Below are 22,005 nucleotides of genomic sequence, written 5' to 3' on the forward strand. Positions count from 1 at the left end.
GCCTATTCCATCTATAAATTTATACTTCCTCACAAAATATATAGAAGTTGTGTCTTCAGAGACACTGCTAGGAGAACTGGTTGTAGGTCCTTCCAGATGTTTTCAACAAAACCAACTTGCTTTTCTACACTTTTATCTGGATGTTCAGTATTGCATCTCATTGCTTTGATAAATTAGTGTCCTTTTCTAAGCATTCTGTTACAAAAGGGGTTAACCTTTTAGGGACAACCAGGCAGTTTGTAGGTATGCTGTCTGGGTAAAATGTTTCACCGGAACAAACTATGATTCTGCTTCCTTTGCTTGACAGCTAATATGTTATCACGATGCAACATCAACATTTAATACAGCTGTGGAGGAAAACAGATTTATAAACTGCAAAAAGAAATGGAGAATATATGTCACTGGCTCCAGAAGCCTATAGAAGCCATTTGTATCTAATAGGAGAAGGGCTGTGTCATATGATTTGTAATAAGCTCACTGGGAAAATGATTGTACCACAAGTGAATTGTTCCTAACTGTCATTTGACACATTTTCCATTTCAGAAATACATATTGTTCATCACATCATGGATGTGAACTGGGTCAGCATCCCTTTTCTGCCTCTAGCACGGACGTGAAACCAAGCGGTCTGTAACGTCCCCCTCTCAGTTCTGCTTGCTTTAGGAGAAAGTTACTCTGTCATAAATCATTTTGCTATCAGACCTTTTCGTGTGTCATTCTTCACTCATAAGGAAGCCTGTTAGCTTCTTTATTCTGTTGTCTTCTGTGGTAGCTCAGGGATGTGGACTGTGTACCAGACAACATCAAAGGAGCTTGATAAAGTAGTACGTTACTTTGTCATCCTTCCAGGAGTAAGAAGTGGAGTTGCTTTCCCTGCTATTGGCATCCCAAATGTAGACAATTGCAGTAATTGAGTATTGCTCATCAACTGCTCTGCACTGTTGATATTTGTACTTTAGAGGTGCCTGCAATCCATGAAGTAGTGTTTTTGAAATACTGTACTGTGCAAAGTGCCTAATTTGACAGAAAGATTAGATTATGTTCAGTTCTTAGGTAATTTATTCTTTCCTTGTGATTTATTCTTTTCCGTTACTGCTTCCGTAGGATTTAAGAATTGAAGTAAATAAAGAATAGGCTATAGAGAAGAGCAGTTTCCTTATTAGGCATTGTAAAATGATCTGCCAAGGGAAGGAGAAAGAGAAATGTTTTCCCTTTTTTTTCCATAAGGTTACATAGCTGGAGGAAGACGTGCTTATAGCATTGTAAAGTTATTCTGCCCAAATTTCAGAATGCACTGAGCTTATGTCCATAAGGAGCTAATCTTGCCATGTTGTTACTTTTTCGTTAGAAACGAAAATGAAATTAAATAATAAAAGAAGGCAAACTGTTGGGAGGTAGTCAGATAATATCAGTATTGCAGAACAGAGAGGTAATTTTTCTGTATTTCTGTGTAGCAGTGATCCATCCACCTTTAGTAACTTTTTTGTATGGTTTTAATTATACTTAAAAAAAAAAAGAATACTTAACAGAAGGACTAGGTCAACAGTAAAAATAAATTAGGAAAATCATATTTATGAGGGAAGGTTAAATAGTTGGAATTTTAGATCACAGAAAAGGGGGACTGTGTGGGAATAATGGGATACAATGCTTTTCCAGTCCATTCTGTTTTTGTTTTAGGTAAAATTATAATAATTTACTATGACCTACCTTTCATAAATTCAGAGAGAAAGAAATACTCAATTTGCTTTGCAGCCAGGATGCTTAAATTCAGATTTGGGAACACATGTAGGTGGAGGCACATACCAAGAGCATGTTACCTATATCATTTATGAAACCTTTCCATCTATCCTGTTCTTGAACTTGATCTGTTGGAAATAGTGTGAGCTGACTCAGTTGTATTTGAGAGCATGGAAATGAAGTAATGGGACTCTAGAGGGGATTTTTTTTGCTATATGGAAAATCATATGCTTGCCTAGGACTAAATGGCATATTCATATAGTGCTGGCTATACTATTCATGCAAACTGCATATGACTGAGAACCTGGGAGGAATTGCTAAAAGCTCTTCTCATGCTGATCAACAAAACTCTTCAAAGCAAAACAAGTGAAGTTTATTTCTAAGATTCTTTTTATTTTATAACTGAATGTTGGTGGTTTCTGAGAAGGTGATCTGCAAGATCTGACAGGTTGTTGAGATCTTAGTTCACTTAGCAAAAGTTTCTGATTTTTTTTTTCCTGTATCTCACTAAAAGGTGATTGGAAAATTTGTTCTATATATGCTTATTAGTCATTAAGGGAAATTTAGAGGGAATGGACTTCCTTTGAGATGTACTATTTTGTAGCCTGAATAAGTTGTTAAGCGACTAGTTAGTAACCATTTAACCCTTTACTTCCCTGTTGAGGAACCTATTATGTGGAACTGGAAGAAAGAAAAGGAACTTCCTAGAGGACATATTTCATTACATCTGATCTTGTTCAGTCATTTCTGCAAATATTCCTGCAAGAATTTATGTCTTCACTGTTTTTGGAATCATGCTATTGATGAATCATTTCTCTCAGTGGGATTTCCCTCATACTTTGTTCTGATTTGATTTTATGTGATTCGTAACACATGTTGTTTTCATGAGCGTTCATTGCTTATGTGAAGAATATTGTTGTTGCATGAAAATCTTGGCCCTTAAGAAATCATTGGGAGATTTATCATTGTCTTGAGTGGGACCAGGATTATAATTCCTTTTGGTTTACAGATTCCTCATAGTCTCCACTGGAATCTCAATTTCGTATCATTATTTCACTCATTCATCTGTGAAGATAGAGTTCCAAGTTCTGTCTCAATGACTGGTGAATACTTTTGACCTTTTGATATTTGCTTGCTCTGTAAAGAGGAGATAAAGGTGGAGAAAGACAGTGCCTGATCCCTTCCAGCTGGACCAGATGTATGGATAGAAAATGATGTTTCTCATTATTTTTGTTTTTCATGTTATCTGCAGCACTTCTTGGCATTTGGGTGTTTTTGATACTGCAGGAGCACCTGGCTTGATTTTACTAAAGCAGGAGTAGTAAAAACTTTTTGTGCACATAGCATACAACACTTGCATTTGATATACTGTTAACCTTTTAATTAAGATTATTTAAAATACTGTGAAATAAAAGTATACGTAAGTATACTTTTATTAAGTATACTTTTGTATAAGTATACTTTTATACACAAGCATTGTTTTTATACAGGTTATTGTAGATGCTGGAAACATGGTAGTTACCATTTTTCCTAATTATTGAACTGTAGACTGTGATCATTCTGGTGCTGAGCTCCTTTCTGGTTAAAATGCATTTTGTGCCTTTGTTTTTCTGAGCCTGGGCCATCAAAGCACTGTGTTTCAGATATAGGGTATTGATAACTGAGTGAGCTTTTTAATCATGAAGGTTTTATTTGAAAGCTGGCTGTGGAACAGTGATGTAAGTGTAAATGTACAGAAGAGATCGCTCTGCTTTCTAACATTAAAAGGCAAAATTCTGTACAAATACTAAATTAATATTTTGTTAGCTTAAAACGTATAGATTTGACAATTAAGTCTTAGTCATTTTATAACCTTGTACATTTTGTAATTGCCAGCTAGCCTGCCACCTGCTCTCTTCTGCCTTGGATCTTCCCACATCTGTGCTGCTTTGAAATTTGAGTATGCTTTTTCATTAGTAGCAAATAATGTGGTTCTTGTTCTAATCAGATGTCATATGACAGATTACCTGAATACAGTTTCCAGGCTTTTAAAAAATGTTAATTTCTTAAGCAAGCAGTTTGTATCTTAGCAGGATTAAGGTGCTGTGTAAACCAGATGTTTTAATAAATTGGTCTTTGAGGGGAAGGGTTATTCTGTTCTGGTGTGCAGCCTGAGGTCATCTAGTTTTGAAATAATTTATTTTCTTTTTCTAAGCAATGAAGCAAATATGCTACTTGAGAAGTGTCTGTGTTCCAATGTTCTTTTATTCTTGGGACAGGTACAAATAAGCAGCTAACAGTCTGAAATTCCTCAGAGTGCGAGCTACTGGGCCTTAATCCTGCCTCAGAAGGATTGCTGTAGGTCCAGAAAGTAAATCCCTCTGTGTTCCCAGTGAATTTAAGCCTCTGTATTGAGACTGCCAGCAACCATACATGTTAGTGTCAGTTATGAAGCTATTCACTGGAGTAGTCTAAGTTCATAATACATTTTAACCTGAGCTCCAAATTCTCATCAAATGGTGATGACTTTGAGTTGCTATTGATCTGGGCCATATTGAATTTAGTAACCCTGAGGTGAAAATCTCAGTATTCTATTACCAAACTCTTAAAAATGTAGTGTTACTGAAAAAGTGCTTAATTTAAAAAAAAATGAAATCTGCATTAGAGTGTTACTGAAAGTGTTAAGAGTTCAGACTTTCCTGGGGTTTTTTATGCTTAGTGTCACTGCAAATATTGCAGACTCAGCCTGAGCTGACTTGTGCTCCAGACCCTTCCCCAGCTCCATTGCCTTTCTCTGGACTCTCTTCAGCACCTCAACGTCATATTGGAATTGGGGGGAACAGAATTGAACCCAGAATTCAAGGTGGCCTCACCGGTGCTGAGTGAGGATGATCAGGGGGATGATCTCTGCCCTGGCCCTGCTGCCACTCCATTGCTGAGCCAGGCCAGGATGCCATTGGCCTCGTGGCCACCTGGGCACTCTGTGCCTCATGTTCAGCTGCTGTTGAGCAGCACCCCCAGCACCTTTCCCTCCAGGCATCTTGGCAGCCACTCTGCGCAGGCTGGAGCTGCAGGGCTTGTTGTGAGGCAGGGGCAGGAGCAGGCCCAGGCCCTTGGCCTTGTTGGGCCTCAGAGCTCTGGGCTCTCCCCATCAGCGCAGCCTGTGCAGATCCCCCTGCAGAGCCTTGCTGCCCTCCAGCAGCTCAACACTCCCAGCCAGCTCAGTGTGTCTGCAGGGCCTGAGGGTGCCCTGGATCCCCTCCTGTGGATCATTGACAGAGACATTGAACAGAGCTGTGGCAGCACTGAGCCCTGGGCAGCACTGCTGGCTGCAGTTCCATTCAGCAGCAGCCTCTGGGCCCGGCCATGCCAACAGCTTCCCACCCATGCAACAGAGCCCCAGGCAAGCCCTGAGCAGCCAGTTCCTGCAGGAGATGCTGTGGGCAATGGTGGCAAAGGCTTTCCTGAAGTCCAGGTGGGCACATCCACAGCCTTTCACCCATCCACTGAGTGGTCATCTTATCACAGAAAAGGAGATGAGGTCAGTCAAACAGGACCTGCCTTTCACAAACCTGTGCTGGCTGGGCCTGATCCCCTGGCTGTCCTGCACATATACATGATGGTACTCCAGAGGATCTGCTCCATGGCCTTCCCAGGGAGAGTGTGGAGAAGGCATCCTTTTGTTACACTTCATGTTGGTGATATAGAGAACAGGATATACCAATAAAATAGCTTGACACCTTGGTTATTCTAAAATGTTTATGTATTTACATATTAGTGATTCTATTCCTCTTTCTTTTCCTCTTTGCTAGCCACCAACTCAGCCAGCCTAATGAACAGAAGAAAACAACCAGAAAGATTTTTTCAATTTTTCAAGCATTATAACTGCCAGCCAAGTTTTTGTTGGTTTTTCTGGGTAATTTGTTTGTTCCTTTATGTGACTGTTGAACCAGAGCAGTCTGTTTCTAGGAAATTAATGTATTTAGCATATTTCTATGCAGTTGGTGTAGTTTTTATTTTGTTTAGAAACAATAAATTTATTTACTTTTATGTACTCCTTGAGTCATCTTTCCTTAAATGGGACAATAACCTTCTTTTCAGGCTTCTATCTTGAGTATTTAAGCCTCTAAGTACTTCACTTTGGACTTGAATAGCTTTAAGGAGAGAATAAGTGTGATTCTAAAAAAAAATAATTTTTAATTATTGAGTTTTCCTTGGAGAGGATGACCCATATATTTAAATCTAGAATAAGGCTTGTCTGCTTTTGAGCTGTGAATATCAAATCATTAGGGTCAGGAATCTAATTTAATCTGCAGTATTAAACATGCAAGGCTTTTTAGTCCTCAGGTTTTCTTAAGGAAGAATAAAATGATAGGATGATATATTCTTTAACTAGCAACTCAAGTTGGTGATGTCAATGTTATGGCAAATATACATCAAAGAACAAATGATATTTGTAAATACATAATGAAGTAATTAATTTATCCTAGCGTTGGATTCAGAGAAGATATTTTTTATGACTGAGAGAAATGCCACAAGTAGTAAGCATTAAACCAAGAGTTACAGAGTTTTGCCTGAAATAGGTCATGAATGTGTAAAGACTATGAATAAACACAAACTGAATAGCTGCTGTATAAGTATGTGTAATTTATGTATTTTCTTTTTTTGCCTTTCTCTCTTTGACCTTTAGTTAGGTTAGGTTAACAAAGCACAGGAGACTTTATTTCTTTATTTGTTCTTGTATATATAGAAAGTAATGGTGTGTTGTTAGACTATACATAATTCAATAATATCCTGCTTTCAATAATACCATGCTCAGGCTAGCTAGAACTGCAAGCAACAAAGTCATGCTATGAACATTTAAAGATAATATTCAAATTTATCTAAATTATATAGAGAAATTCTTTTATGTGACAGCCAGAAAAAGAAGGGGGTTTGGAAATGGTATGTTTCACAGCACAACCAAAATTAAGTCTAGATTGCAAAGGAAACAAAGAGCCAAAATATATATTTCCCTAAGGACATTTCCTAAAGATAGTAACAATGTGTTATATAAACACTTATGCACTAGTTAAAACATAAATCAACCATGCATATGTGTTGAATTAAGGCCATACAGTTGACATTTGCCTGATATTTCCTGATTTTGATTGAGTTGTTAAAACTTTCCTTCTAATTAAATATAGTAGCATGGATTCTTGTCTTATACAGACAAGAAGAGTAATACACTGATTTCAACACCGTGCTATAGATGTTGTGGTGTCAAATTTTAGCTTTCAGTAGTATTCGAACTGAATCTCTGTTCCAGAAGAAGTGATTGATGTGACTTACTGCCATAATTCAGTCTGACTAGTTTCACACATGTACTTTCCGTATGTAGTCCTCAGGTTGTGAGTCTGTCTGTTGAAAACTACCAAAGAGCTCCAGTTAATTGTGCTAAGTATTAACCTGTGGGGAAAACACACAGTGTTTTTAAAATGCAGCTCTGTTTCTGCACTGGGCAGTACTATAATCTCAGTTCAGGCACCTGCCTGGGTCAGGTTAGGGCTGGATAGCTTTTGGCATTAACTTTTTTAGCTCTGGTTGGACTTGTTAATGTGCCTCAGGTCTTGAATCCTGTTGCACTTCTGAGATTATATGGTAGTTGTCTATCACAGAAAAACATGGCAATTGACAGAAGAGAAACCTCATTCCTGTGAGGAGAAACTGGAAATTGATCTTGCCCAGTCCATCCTTGAAGATCTGACTTTAATCATTGTTGGTGTCTCTTCTGTCCTGAAGGTCATGTCCATTTTACATACATTTGCAAGAAATTGTGCTGTGGTTCTGTAATGAATACTTTTTTGTTTTCCTCTCAGCCTGGGAGAGATGTAGAAAAATATCTGCTGTGATTGCTCTGATTTAGTCCAGTTGGAGTCAGGGGGTGCTGGACATCCTAGTTTCCTAGGTAGAGTTCCTCACTACTTCCCAAAACAAAGCCACTCCTAGCTCAACTACAAAAGGAAGAGTAAAGAAGCAGAAAGGAGTAAGTGCACATATCAGGGATAGGAGCTGGAAAAAGATGTGAAAGCTGGTTAATCACTGTAACCTTGCCCCATTTGCCTGCCCATCCAAGAGAAAGGAGAGAACAATTCAACAATCCCAGTATCCTCACAATTTTGGCAACAAATGAGAGGCAAGGATGTTAAATATCCCTGAAATGAGATTTTGCAGGAACCACAACTTAGAGATCAGAAAGAATTTGCAGTGTATAGCACTGACTTCTGTAGTTCAATTCACTGCTGCTCTTTTTGGCTTTTTAACATGAATTTGAAAAGTGCAAACTGTTGCAAAATACTTACTTACTTTTCTTCATATGATTTTAGTTATCTTTAAGTTGGAGAAAGAAGTTAGCTTCAAATAAAACCATAGTGATGTTTCTGTATAATATTTTCCAGACAAACCAATTAAAATCTGGTTAGATTCAGCATCTTACCTTCTTTCGCAGTGTATAGGCTGCTGCTTTCCTTTCCTTTTCTTCCTGGGGCCATGACTATAATGAGGTTTGGTCAAATTTATTTATAGAAATTACCTAGAAACTATAATCTATGGTAAACTCCAATTACTAAAAATAAACTGAACAGTGGGAGAGATTTGGCTTTTGTTGTTGTTGTAAAGATAAATATGTAATCCTGCCTTGCCAAGGAGCAATTTAATGCTTCTGACATAAGCTTTTTGTCACTTCAGAATTTTCAGAGAATCTCAATCCAGTTAATTAGCCATTTTCTGTATGGGTTTCTTCAGGCAGGATGCAATCTCGAAAAGATCACCTTTAGTCTTCAGACTCTCAGTTCAGCACACTTGAGCATGCAATTGCATTCCATTTAAAGGAATGGGAGTTGTGTTCATAACCATTCTTCTGAAATGCTACTGGATAATATGTTACTTACCCAAACCTGTGAAAGAGGAGAGCACTCTTAAACTTGGCACAGTATGAGAAATGGTACACTGTAGTGGGGTTATATTATGTTGATGGCATTTTCTGTCATTTCCAAAATGCAGATTTTTTTCATACAGTGACTTGAGATGCAAATTGTGAAGGAGGGGATGTTCCTGCATCATTTGCAGTTGAGTATTATGGAAAGCTTGTGGTTTTTTGCAATCCCCAGACTTTCCCAAAGTAAGCATGCATTAACAATGTGCATTTACCTGATGTGTTGTATAGCATCAAATTTTTTTACACAAACCTCTTTAGGGAACATCAGCAGTCTGACCATCCAAAGTTCTCTTGGTGGTCTTCTTTTTAAGCATAAAGTTAACTGTGTGCCTGGGTTTGAGTTTTTTTAAGAAACATACAAACAAGAACGTGAAAAACATAATACTTCCATTTTTACTGTTTACTAAGTGATATTTGTAATTTACATTGGAAATGTGATTTGGAATAGGTTTAGAAAGAAAATATATCAGCAGAGGATCTAAGTTTGTAACTTGTAGTGTATGAGTGTGTTTGAGGTTTTTTCAATGATGCTGGTCTCAATGACTGGGTATATACCAGTACATGCAATATATCACTGCCTTGGATCTTTTTTTATTGTCCTTGGTTGGAAAACTTGCCTGGTAATGGGAAAGTGAGTGCAGGAAGAATGAGACTGACGTTAATGGTACATTTTCAAGTGGCCACAAATTATGGGAAGGAAAATCTATCCATATGAAAAAAAGGCTACCTTTGATTTTTAATTAGCCCAAACTTTGTGGTTATATTTGGGAATTTGACAGGCAGGTTCACTGTTTACATGTTTTAACTAGTTTTACTTGTGTTTCCCTTATTCTCAATTACATGTATTTCATGACAATTAACAATTTTGAATTTTGGGAGGTTTTTGGAAGTGCTCTTCTTGAGGTTGTTATCAAAGATCTTTGGATATCTTGTCCCTTTGTAGAAGGGTGCTGAATTTTTCCTTTGGGTTTTAGCATACCAATAGACTTGAGTCATACTTATACTGTGGAATCCAGTACTATATGTCTACACACTTTGGGGATGCAAGTACCTCTTGCATTTAAGTTAAAAATTAAGAGATCAGAATATTCAGGCTGGTTTGGGCATTAGAGCAAGATAGCACTGCTAGTAAAAGAATTTAGTTGAATTTTTTGTGAAAGAAAGAACATTATTTAGACATTATCTGTGGTAGTATACTTCAGAGGGAGACAGTTAAAACGATATTTGAAAGAAGTCAAGGGACACAAAAACCCCCTGTTTTTGGATAAGCTATTTAAAATGAATGAAGGTAGGAGAAATATGTTGCCAGCAACAGAGCAATGTAAAAAAAAACCCAGAAAACAAACAAATCCAAATGTTATTGAAGTAAGATCTTTATCTTATGATAAATTGTGCCAGGAAGCCTGACAGAAAAGCTGGACAAAGGATAGAAGAGGGAGAGGAGGACAGCACTGCAGAGCAGTCAGCAGGATTAGCTGTGTAATAGTACCTTGGTTATTATGACACCATCCCAGGACAGTTTAGTGTATTGAATGGTATTTAAATACTATATGGTAATGTTGTCAGAACACCCATAACATGTCATGTTGTACTGAAGTTGATAAAGTAAGAGTATACAGCCTGATGCTGTAAGATATTTGACACTTTTGTGAATCAGATAATAACCTTGCATTAAAAACAGTCCTTATTAGTAAGGACTAATCATATGCTTTAATGTATGTGCATGCCCTTGGGCTTGTCTTCTCCTGTGAATTTAGCATGGCTAAAGACTTTTAATGTGTCAAGTAATTATGAAATGAGTTGCCACATGTGATCTGTTGAGACTTATTACCCAATGCACTTATTGAAGTTTATGAAATTTACAGAATTCTCCTGAAGAATTCATTGACCTATGTACTATAGAAGATTTTCAATTTCATGTTTTCTATCAAATGAAAATACTTTTCAAACTGCATTTAAGAATCCAAATAGAGTGGTGTTTGAGAGAGAATGAAATGAAAAACATTCATTCCCTTTCTTTTGGAATTTGTCTCCACATTAATGTATCACAGGCCAAACCTAATTACCTATTCAACCTATATTTTATTTGATCTACATGCCTGAGTGTCCTACAATCAAATTTACTGAAGAGCTTCTCACTTTTTTCTGCATTAAAACAATTGCCTTGAAGCAGCTAACAATTAAAAAATAAATGAGTTAACACTTTCTGCTAAGTGCTACCATTTAAGTTGTAATATGCAATTAAAAACTACATTTTAATTTCTGTTCAATTACATTGACTTAAATAGTAATTTTAGTGTTATACTTATGAACCATTTAATTGTGACATTTTTCCTCTGGCATGCATGATGCAAAAGTAGATTTGATTTTGAGAATGTGGAAAGAAGTAACCCTTTCTGTGGGATCTCAGCCTCTCAGGACTGAGGTGCAGAGTGACCGAGACCACCCCTGGGGGGCTCGGGAGTCCTGGAATGTTGCCAGAAATGTCTGGTGGCTGGATGTTGATCCTACACAGGAGACGACATCTGTATGAGGATAGGAGGATTTCACTGGGGTGAATGGTGAAGGGATAAGTTAATTGGAGTGTGAGATACAGGGTTTAAGATTTTTGTACAGGGGGGTCTAAAGAAGTAAGATGGAGGAATTGGGGCGTGCCCTTCTCCTTCTTCTTCTTCTTCTTCTTGGCCTCCATCTTCTGTGGTGATGTTGGCACTTTAAGATTGTTCTTTACTAAAAGTGCACTAGTTAATAAGGGTAGAGGGTATTGGAGAAAAATGATAAATATTGTATACGTAACTCCAAGTATAAAGATAAGTGACCGCCCCGGGGGCTTTCAGTGTGTGCCCATAGCTGACAGCTGAGCAGAACTCTGTCAGGCCAAGAGAAAATCTTTTAGATAAGCAATTAATAAACACCGAGACGGAGAAAAGATCTGAAGTCCCTTCTCATCCTTTGGAGCGCGGGCTGTCCAAGGCCACCCCGGGCCTTTCCAGACCATCTAAACAGCCGGGAATCCGACACTTTTCCCTCCTCATGGTTGCTGTAATGACAAAAAGAAAAAGACAGAATTACCTGGGCGTTGTGTAAATATGATGGAACAATTTAATTTCAAAAGCCATATAAATATGTTGGAATTCAAATTAATTTTCATGTTTTTAAAAACTATCTATTTAATAGAAGGAATACTCAGATTGCTTTATGGTAATATAGATGGGCATTTGAAACATCCATGCATGTACTTGGTCATGTTAACAGCTATAGGGTAGAGGAAGCTTTGTGTTAAGTCTAAACCCAAAGCCTGGCAGAACCTGAAGTGTGAAAAATTGCATTGTAGAGCAGTGGCCTTTTTCAGGTGTGTATTGCTAGAGACAGATGCTTTATTTCTCTGGCTTTAGCTCCTTCTTTTAAAAAGAAAACTATCTATGAGTTGATGCACTGCGAACAGCTAGTTAACACATTTTTATGTTAGTGCCAGAGAGAACTTGCTATGGAACAAGGTCCTCATCAGAATTTTCTTTTTCCCCTCTGAACCTTCCAAGTCCTTTTAGCATGCTGAAAATCACATTGAAGCATTTTCTTATGTCCAGAATAAACTTCTGGTAAATACTAAGCCAAGTGCTCATGTTCCTCTTCTGTGATGTGTTACTCTGTTCTGTTCAGGTTACTGGCTGTAGGGATGTGAACATAATCAGAAAATTCTGATTAAGCAAAACAAAACCTGGCCTAAAAAGATGTTATATTTTCTCAAATGAGATTCTGTGACTCTGGAAGGACCTTTTTTCCATTTGATAGTATCTTCTGTGGTTTTGATCTCTGAATAACCGTGGAAGTTTATAGTGACCCTTCTACCAGTAAACCTGGTTCTATATCACTTGCAGTTGAGGAGTTTCCAGCTTATGTATAAATTGAAAGTATCATGCGCTTTATTTAATGCCGTCCCAATTATATTACCAGATTCATAAAGTTCTTAAGATACGCTGGTCTTTGCAAAGAACCAGGATTTTAGAGTATCATTTCTTCTTGTGTTCAATCCTGTTTCATGAAAAATTGTGTCTTAGGACTGAGATGGACCTGAAGACATGTAGTTGTATTTCTTTCTGTTACACAAGTCCAGGTATTGTCATGAACTGTGTCCCAATTAGATGCTGTGGTGAGGACACAGCAGCTTCACCACCAAGAAGGGCTCTTAGTGTCATTTAAAGAGACTGTTGCTGGTGAGGGTATCACAGAACAGTGTTGTGTGTTTGGAATCCTATTTCCCACTTATGATACACTCCAAACCATGTGCTGCTACTTGATCTCTCCCCCTCTCCCTGTGATGGGCTGCAGAGGAGAATTGGAGGCACAAAAATATAAAGATCATGGGTTGAGATAGGAGCAATTTACTGGAAACAGCAATGAGATAAGAAAGAACAGCAAGAGTAGTAATGATAGTTTACAGGAAAAGGTGAAGATTCTCATGTCATTGCTCAACTCCCACAGAAACCCCCTGGCAATACCTGACCTCTGTCCCTGGCACCCATAAGGGAGCCCTTCCCTAGAAGATGGCACGAGGTGGTACAGAACAACCTCTGGGTCCTAACTGTGCTTCCTTCTGGCTACTGCAAAAATTAACCCTGTTCTGGCCAGAACCAGAACAGTCTTTCAGTTCCAGTCCCAACCTCATAACTTAGTGTCTTCAAACAGCAGTGTCGTTGTGACTGGTGGATCTGCTTAAGAAAGGAGAAAGAGTACAATGTAAGAAAACTGTGTTGAATTTTAAGAAGTATAACTTAGAGAAATATTTTATTTTTTCTTAACAATTTCCTAATTGATAAATAACTTGCACCTTCACCCAAATTCAGCTGTTCTAAGGGCTTTGTGGCTCAGGATACAAGAGTGGTTGCAAATGTGAGTGTCCTTCTGAACATCAGGAATGCTCTCTTATTGTGAGAGTGGCAGACCACTGGCACAGGTAGCCCAGAGAGGTTGTGGAGTCTCCCTCCTTGGAGACAGACATTAAAAAACTCTCTGGTCATGATCCATTGCAGCTGGCTCTAGTGGACCTGCTTGAGGCAAGTGTTGACCTCCAGAGGTGCCTTCCAACCTCAGCTGCTTTGCAGTTCTGTACTGTATTAAGTGGTGTGTATTTACTCATGGACTTTATTCCTAGTCTCAAACACTTCCAGGGTGATGCCAGTTTTAATTGACTGTAAGAAAGTATTCAGAGAGAAACATTCATCAGATATAAGTGATGTCTTGTATCTTCCTGATCAAGTAAAACTGAAATAGAAGTGATTCTTCCAAACAGCGCTAGTTAAAGAAAACCAGGGGTAGAAAGTTCATTAGTTAATTTAGGCTTCTATTTGAGGACTGTGTAGGGAGTAATTGTTCTCTAACTTTAAATTAAGACAGTTATAGTCCAGCAACTTCTTTTTTGGTTGTGTGTCCTTTTCATATGTGCTCATTTTATCTGCGTTTTACAGAATTGTAATTTTTATCTGTAATTTCTTTGAACCTTTGTGATCATGGAAGGGCTTCAGCATAGAAGTCAACTAGTATGTTCTGCCACTTAAAAGGGGTGACAATAACATTTTTAGGATATAGGCATCCATGGAAGATTTTCCTTTTTTATAAGGTAGTAAGTAAAAAAAAAAAAAAGAGAAAAAAAGAGAAAATTGTAGATAATTTTTTTCCAGAAGCACCTAAATCACTGAGGAAGTAACTTTTTATTAAAAATATCATTAGTTGGTATAGGAAATTCAACCAATTTGTTAGAATATATCAATAAGTAATAATTTTTTTTAATATTTATTTCTTACAGAGGTAGTTTTATTGCTAGGAGAGTTTTACTTTAAAATGTGGTGTTTGTTCTGTTGCAACTAACAGCAGCAATTGTAGATGCTGGTAATCTCCTGTAGTTTTCAGGGGATATCACCAAAACCTTCTTCCCCAGAACTTCTCCTAGATACAAACCATTTATTTTGGTACTTCATAATTCTTTAGTGGGTGTTCTGAGGCTGCTGCCAGGTCCTTACCCAGCCACTCTTTTACTCCTTATTCTCAACACAACTGACTGAGAAAATAAGATGAAAAAGCTCATGGGTTGAGGTAAAGGTATGGAGATCAAGTAATCCATAGGTGCCACGGACAAAATAGACTTGACTTGGGAACAATTCAATTTATGGCCAGAGTTGGATTGTGAGAAATCAAGACAAAATCTAGAACACCTTTCTCCCACTCCCCTTGAAGTCAAAGTCTCAACTTCACTCTCTTCCCAATTTTTCTCCCTCCTCCCTGCTCCCAGGGGCCCAGAGGGTTGGGGTAGGGAGTATTTGGTCAGTCTGTAGCAGTTCCTCTCTGTCACTCCTTCCTTCTCCCACTTTTTCCTGCTCCAGTGTGGGTCCTCCATAGACAGCAGCACGGTGTATTCCACAGGCTGCCAGGGACTCTGTGCTCTCCTCTGACCTTGGTGCCTGCAGGGCTGTTCCTCACCCTTCCCCTCGCTCTGCTGGGCAGCACTTTGCCCATTCCTGAATGTGGTGCCACCAGATGTTCCCAGAGGTGCCACCAGCTTGGCTCATGGGCTTAGTTGTGTCCTGCAGTGCCCAACACAGGGCAGCCCCTCACCTCTGTTCAGAGATGCTGCCTCAGCTATCAAAATTCTGCCCACAGTCAGCTGATAAAAATGTCTCAATTTTTCTGTGATATTTCTAAAGATTTTTGCAATGAAATACAAAGTGTTTTCATTATTTTACTTCCTGTTTTTCCAGGATGTAGCTTTAACCAGATTACTTCGTATCAATGACTAGGCATTAACAAGTCGTTGTTTTTGAGCACTTTCAGCTCTATTGACAAGAAAATATTTTTATTAAAGTAATATAAAGTAGTTTTTGAGGTATTCTTCTTCTGCAAAACCTAAGAATTACTGCTTAGCTGTGCCTTCCTCTACAGATTATTGATGAAGAACTGGAACATTTTTAAAGTCAATATTAAAAACTCCTCTTGGCTCTGAATTCTTGAAGTAAGAATAAATAATGAGTAGGAAAAGGGAAGGAAAATCAGCTCTGAATGGTTTTTTGTCATTTAGAGATTTACATTAAAAAAAGGTGTAAAATAGATATAAAGAAAATCTAGGAATTACTGAAAGATTGGAAATGATGTCTACTGATACTTGGAGAAGGACCTTTATGGGAGAAAATACTTGTTATTAAAGCTTTGCTTGGTCTGGGAGGAAGACAGAGAAAGGCCAGTGACTAGAAGGGAAAGCCAAAGATGTTGGAATGAATGTAGAATTATAGCACACATCATCTGAGTGTACAGCACATCTTGTGCTTCTTTTCCAAGTCTGCTTGCCACCTTTTTGTAAGATGCTGGATTAATACTGGTTTTCAAGTATCTGCAACTTTCTGAATATAGTCATAAATTTAAAAAAATTTAATTCTCCTCTTCCTCCCCTCATTTTTGTCTGTCTTTCTGAAAACAAATTCTTCAGTCTTAAGGTACGGCTTATTCCAAATCTGGGAATATCCTGGCAGCACCAAATAATACTGCTGAAGGTGGTGGTGGGAGAATCTCTTATTCATTACAGCTTCCTGCTGAGGTTAAGTAAGATACATGTGGATATATATATGTATAGAGAGAGAGGCAATTCTCAGGAATGAGAGCTGACTAGTAATTACTTTTTGACCTGCATTAGCTGTGAAGTGTACTTGTGAATAAATACTGTAGTTGTTGTTTCTGAATAGATGGCAACTGGTTTTGTTTTCCCAAAGATATATGGGATTTGTTGAATGGGATTTGTTGTATTAGCATTATGTGTTTATGGACATATTTGCATTTTGGTTTGTAATATGCTCAAACTCTCAGAGTTGAATTTTGGTTTTGTTTTATTTTGGATGGAGGGGATTGGTTTTTTTGTTTTGCTTGCTTCAGTGCTTACAGATCATCTGTTGACGTGCAGTTAGGATGGGTTAACATATAGCTTGAAGGTAAAACAAAATTGTCAGAATTGTGAATGATTAATATCGTAGCCAGAGGAGGAATCACAAATACAAACATTTTACTGGAATTAAGTTATTCTTGTCTCAGACTAAAAAGTGAAGATAGCTGCTTTGGGGGTCAGCGTGGTGAGGAACTTGAAAAAGGGAAAGGCTTATGCTAATCCAGAATAAGGTAAACCCAAGAACAAAAAATTACAACTTTTTGTTTTCCCAAGAAACAGAGAAAGGAACACTATCAAGGACTTAGATGAAATATTGGATGATCAAAATATAAAGCAGTTTCTAGAAGATGCTAGGGCCAAAAGTCCTTTTAGCCCATGTTTACTCCAAGGAAGTTTTAGAGACTTTTGACATCATATATTGAAGACAAGTGAGAAGGGAATGTTTTAGATTGAAGTCATCTGAGGATGATAAATAACAAATTGCTTGGAACAATGGTCTTCACCATTCGTTGACCTGAAAATAACTCTAATATCAAATCCATTTAATACTGCTGTTAATATTTTAGCAATTACTTAAATGAGCCTTGAAATGAAAGATAGAAATAGGATACCAATTTTTGAGCTTGCTTGAGGATTCTGGGAAGTACAGACTGGTTAGCATGAATTCCATACTGTGTAATTTTTTGAAGTTATGAAACGAATTGTACTATTAGGAGTGCCAATTTAAAAATAATAGTAAGAAGACAGTGTGATTTTAAAGAAAAGTTATGCCTTACTATTAGAGCTTTACAATGCATTTGGATTTTATAAAGGTTTTGACAGGTTCTGTCAGCAAGACTTCTTATAGTTACAAAGTAATGTTAAGATGGAAAGGAAAATCTTTAGAGTAATGCTTGTCAAGAACAGGAAACAGATACATTTTTGTTATTGCAAAGTGTCACTAGAGGAGTTTCATAGAAATCTGCAAGAATCTGTTCAGTGCTGGAAATGATCTCTAATGCAATGAATTGCAAGGGGTAACAGAGTTATTCAGGGCACCACTGATCGAAGCGTCTGTGAAATCCTCCTTCTCAAACAGGCAAGGTCTAAAAAATCTCTCCTAGGAGTACGGTCTTTTCCTATGGACTCCCTTCAGCTGTAGGTTTAGAAAGTAAATAGCTTCCTTGTAGTGGGGATTTTGGTGGGTTTTATTTTTTAATGTGAGGCTTTTTTTCCTTCTCTCTCCTATATTATATCTGAAGCTGTAGAGCACAGCAGAAATATATGGGACAGAGAAACGAAAAAGCAGCAGGGTATGGTAAGAAGTGAGAAACTGAATGTATAGAAAGCCAGCTTATGATGTTGGTTTAGAGTGGACAACTTCATCATTGGCTTTATAAGCAAAATGGATTCAACTTTATGCTTAGGAAATCGCTAATCCATGTTGGGGACAGCTATGAGAAAGGAAAGAATCTCTGTCCTAAAACATTTGTATCTGCATGGGGTAGAAGACCTGAGACTGAGGCAGATGAAACTTCATGCTTCTGTTCTTAGGTTCTCGCTCTTCTCTAAGAGATGTTGTCTACTTATATATATTGTTTAATATTTTAATGCTTTTAATGCCAAAGGCAGTCCTGTTTGAGGAATAGTATAAACAAAAAATGGTTATGATTAGGTTATTATTTTGACAACTTTATAAGAGAAGACAGTTACTTATATCTTCATGTTTACATGTAGTTGCTTTGAAAAATTCTAAAATTAATGTTCTTTCAAACCTCTGTAATATATTGTTTAAGATTAAATTATTTAAGTTACTGGGACCAGAGGATGTGCAATACAGAGTTCAAAGAAAATTTAAGGATTAAATAATTCAAGTAACTGTTTATATTCGTGGATGCCTAGGGACTGAAATGGCAAATGTGTCATTCTGTGTATTTATTAGGTTGTTAGTGGAATTCAGGGACCTTTACAGGCCTGTACTTTCAACAACTCTTTAGAGAAAACTAACAAAAAACTGATAGAAAGAGAAGAATTCGTGAGCATCGGATAAATATGACCTGCAGGGAGTCCTGAACATTGCTTCTATAATGGGAAGTCCTGCCTTAAACCCTTTGTGCTTCATAGAAAGATTAACAAATAGGCAGGGAGAAGGTGATCTGATTGATAGTCTCTGCTTGATTTTCCAGAAGGGTCTAACAAGGCTGGTAGGTTTCTAAGGAAAGAAAACAGTCATGGAATAAGAGAAAGGCTATTTCCCAAACAAATCATTAATTAAAAGATAGGAAGTGGAGGTTAGAAATAAATACCTCTTTCAATAGAGCAAGGTTAGCAGTGTAGTTTGGCTGAATTTCTGCTAGGAATTTTGCTGTTCAGTGTATTCATATAATGGAGATGGTAATATGGTAAAAAGATGATTCTTGAGGTGAGAAAATTTGTCAATGGTAGTATTGTGTGGAACAGTGAACATGAGAGCAAACACTGAAGAACTGCAGAGTGATCTTAGGAGTTTGACTGCTTGGGCAGTAAAGCAGCAGCAAGGTTTCCCAGTATATAAATACAAGGTGATGCAAAGATTGATACAGTGCATGACTTCCAAACTTGATGTGCAAGATACTGAGCTCTGAGCTGACCTTGATCCTTGAGGAGTTATCAGTGCTGGCTTCATTGAGAATATCAGCTCAGGATCATGCCAAAAACCCATACAAATTGTTAGAAATTATTAAGAAAAGAATAGAGAACAGAACAGAAGAATCCTTATTTCAGTGTTAACTTATGATTAATCCTGCTCTGTGCAGTTTGATACCTCATTTTAAAGAGGTTGGTTACAATGGAATTCCAGGTGCTTTAGAAAAAGGCATCATGGGAACTATTATGTGTAACATGGCTTTACAGCTGAGTAGATCAGAGCTCTTGAGCCAGAAAGAGAAAACTTACAGAGAAATACTCTTGGGGGGTGTTTTGAACAAATGTGTAAGTGACATGGAAGTCAGTAGATGCAGACTATTTGGAGTTGACTCTCTGAAAGCCAAGAGCCAGATGTCATCAAAGCTGGTGGGAACCAGGTTCAAACACAATATAAGCTGAATTCTTGTATAGTGAGTAGCAGATATGTGCAGCTCCTCATGAGCATGATGTTGCAAATCCAGAAAGTTTACATAGGTTCATGGGTAACTGGAAAAAATGGAAAAACAGATTAATTGAGATAAGTAAATCTAAATAGATAAAATATATCAGGCTAGAAAAATTGCTTGAGATGAAAATAACTGGAGGTGGGAGAATATTAGGGGGATAGTAGGTAACCTATATGCTTGCCTTCATCTAACTCCTGTATGTGCATATGGTTCATGTTTTTTTCAGAGCGGGGTGGGACTGAAAAGAATGAATGATAAACATAATCTTTCTTGTTATCACAAAGTTTGCTGCTGCTGCACTCCCTGAGCACAAATGATGTGCTTACTGACCTGCTCTGACCATTGCTCTGAAACAGCATAGCTGGCTTTGTTTTTGTTGGCTCACCTAATAAAAACAGTACTAGTGAAAGTAGGATGTGAGTAAGAGCTTTGAAGGACCAAAGGGTTATATATGAACATGTGGCTTTGAATATGATGAGTTCAGATGATTAATACCCTTTAGCTGATCTTGAGAGCTTCACAAGAGATCTTTAGAACTGGAGCAAGACCCTTTGTGTTCAGCAACAGCAAGATCACAATGCCAAATATGTATTAGAGTAGATAAAACAAGACTGACTTCAGACTTCTTGTAGGTAAAGCAAGAGATTGTGACAATATAGAAGATTATTGTAATAAAAATAAGACATTATGAGCAAAAAACTAAATCTGAAAACTTTTTCACATTCTGTTCCTTAGTTACTAAACCAGAACACCACCATCTTGTAGGTTAAATGATTTCTGGTTTGCAGAATTGTCCACAGTTTTACTAGGACCCTTGGTCTAAAAATATTTGTACAGGTATTTTTAAACAGATGCTGCCACATGCTTTATTTGCAAGATCTGGGACTAGATGTGCTCAAAATCAGTGAATCACCAAAATTAAATTAAGTGTAGCGCAAAGTTCTAAAGAGATTGAAACTTTAGCCACACTTCCATACAGTGATTTTAATTATACAGTGTGTGTGTATATTTTTAATTATACAGAACATACAGTATATTGATATCAGAAAGAAATTATTTAAAGCTAAAATTTAATCTAGAAAAATCAAATTATTTCAATGTCAAGGTACTGTAAATTACTCTGAAAGTTTCCTTTGAAACTCTCAAATACCAGCCACTTTCCCATTTTATCAATAAAAGCATATATAGTTTTATACTTATTAACAGGATTAAATGAGTCAGACTTATCTTGACAAGAAATGCTTTGTTGTCTAAAAACTTCCTTTTAATGTAATTGAAAATAGTGTTGCTCACATTTTAAAAAAATCTTAGTAGTGTAAAGCTGTCATGCTGAAAGAGGTGGGATGGAATTGCCAAGTGCAGATGCCCATGTAAGAGTGATGCTGAACAATAAACCACATTCATATTTCTTTTCTATAGAAAGTGCATGGTGGTTTGGGTGAACTAATCCCTCAATATTGCCAGCTATGTACAATAAATCATGCTAAAGGACTATTATTTATGGGAATGCTATGAATTTTTTTGTATCTACACTTGTAGCTTATTTTCATTTTAAAGACTTTAGACCATAACTCTGTACTTTTAATTTTGTATTCAGTATGGGGAATTAATCCCAGAATGGGGCTTTTTGGATGCAAAATCTGAATGCTTGTGTAGTAACAACAGCTGTCCCCTCACCATGTGGTGTCTTCCATTGCTTTACTGTAGAGATGAATTTTGGCCCAGTGTTTCAGTGATATTGGACACACATGGTTTTAGGTGACAAAGCAGTATGTTTATGCATTCATTTGACTCTTGCAGTTACAGTTGGCTACAGATTAGAACAGGGGGAATACATTCACACCATGACCACCCTCGTAGCTGCTTGTAGTACTTGGATCACAGTAGGCGCTGTTGCATCTAAAGACACAATTAACTGTTGCTGAGGAATTGCAAATTCACAAAAGCTCCTTTACAGCTTTTGCTGTTGAGAGCGGATTTTCTAAAAAAAAAAAAAAAAAAAAACAACCAAACTTTTTCAGAGATTTTCCAGATTTATAAATGTTTTAGATCTTCACATTCTAAAATTATTGTCAGCTTGAAATAAGATTAAGAAGTTGATATTTTAATGTAGCTAATGAATTCATGTGCCCTGAATTAGCTATGTAATTAACTACAGATCTGCTGAATGATTGTAGTTTTGTCTATTATTTAGGAAGATAACCTCAAGAATTCTGTCATATTTACAAGTGGCTAGTAAAACTGTGAGCACAAATCAAAGCTTACAGAAAAGTCTGAAA

At 37.3% G+C, this 22,005-nt stretch overlaps 1 protein-coding gene across 1 annotated transcript in view; it reads left to right on the forward strand.

The window, feature by feature from the left end:
- Positions 1 to 22,005, forward strand: part of DNAJC1 (DnaJ heat shock protein family (Hsp40) member C1) — a 106,570-nt gene that overhangs the window by 65,423 nt on the left and 19,142 nt on the right. The gene's annotated exons all lie outside the window — the stretch shown is intronic.

This window comes from Melozone crissalis, unplaced genomic scaffold, assembly GCF_028551555.1.
Source record: "Melozone crissalis strain CALT ecotype California unplaced genomic scaffold, PUWL_Pcris_2 ptg000016l_1, whole genome shotgun sequence".
Lineage (NCBI taxonomy): Eukaryota > Metazoa > Chordata > Aves > Passeriformes > Passerellidae > Melozone > Melozone crissalis.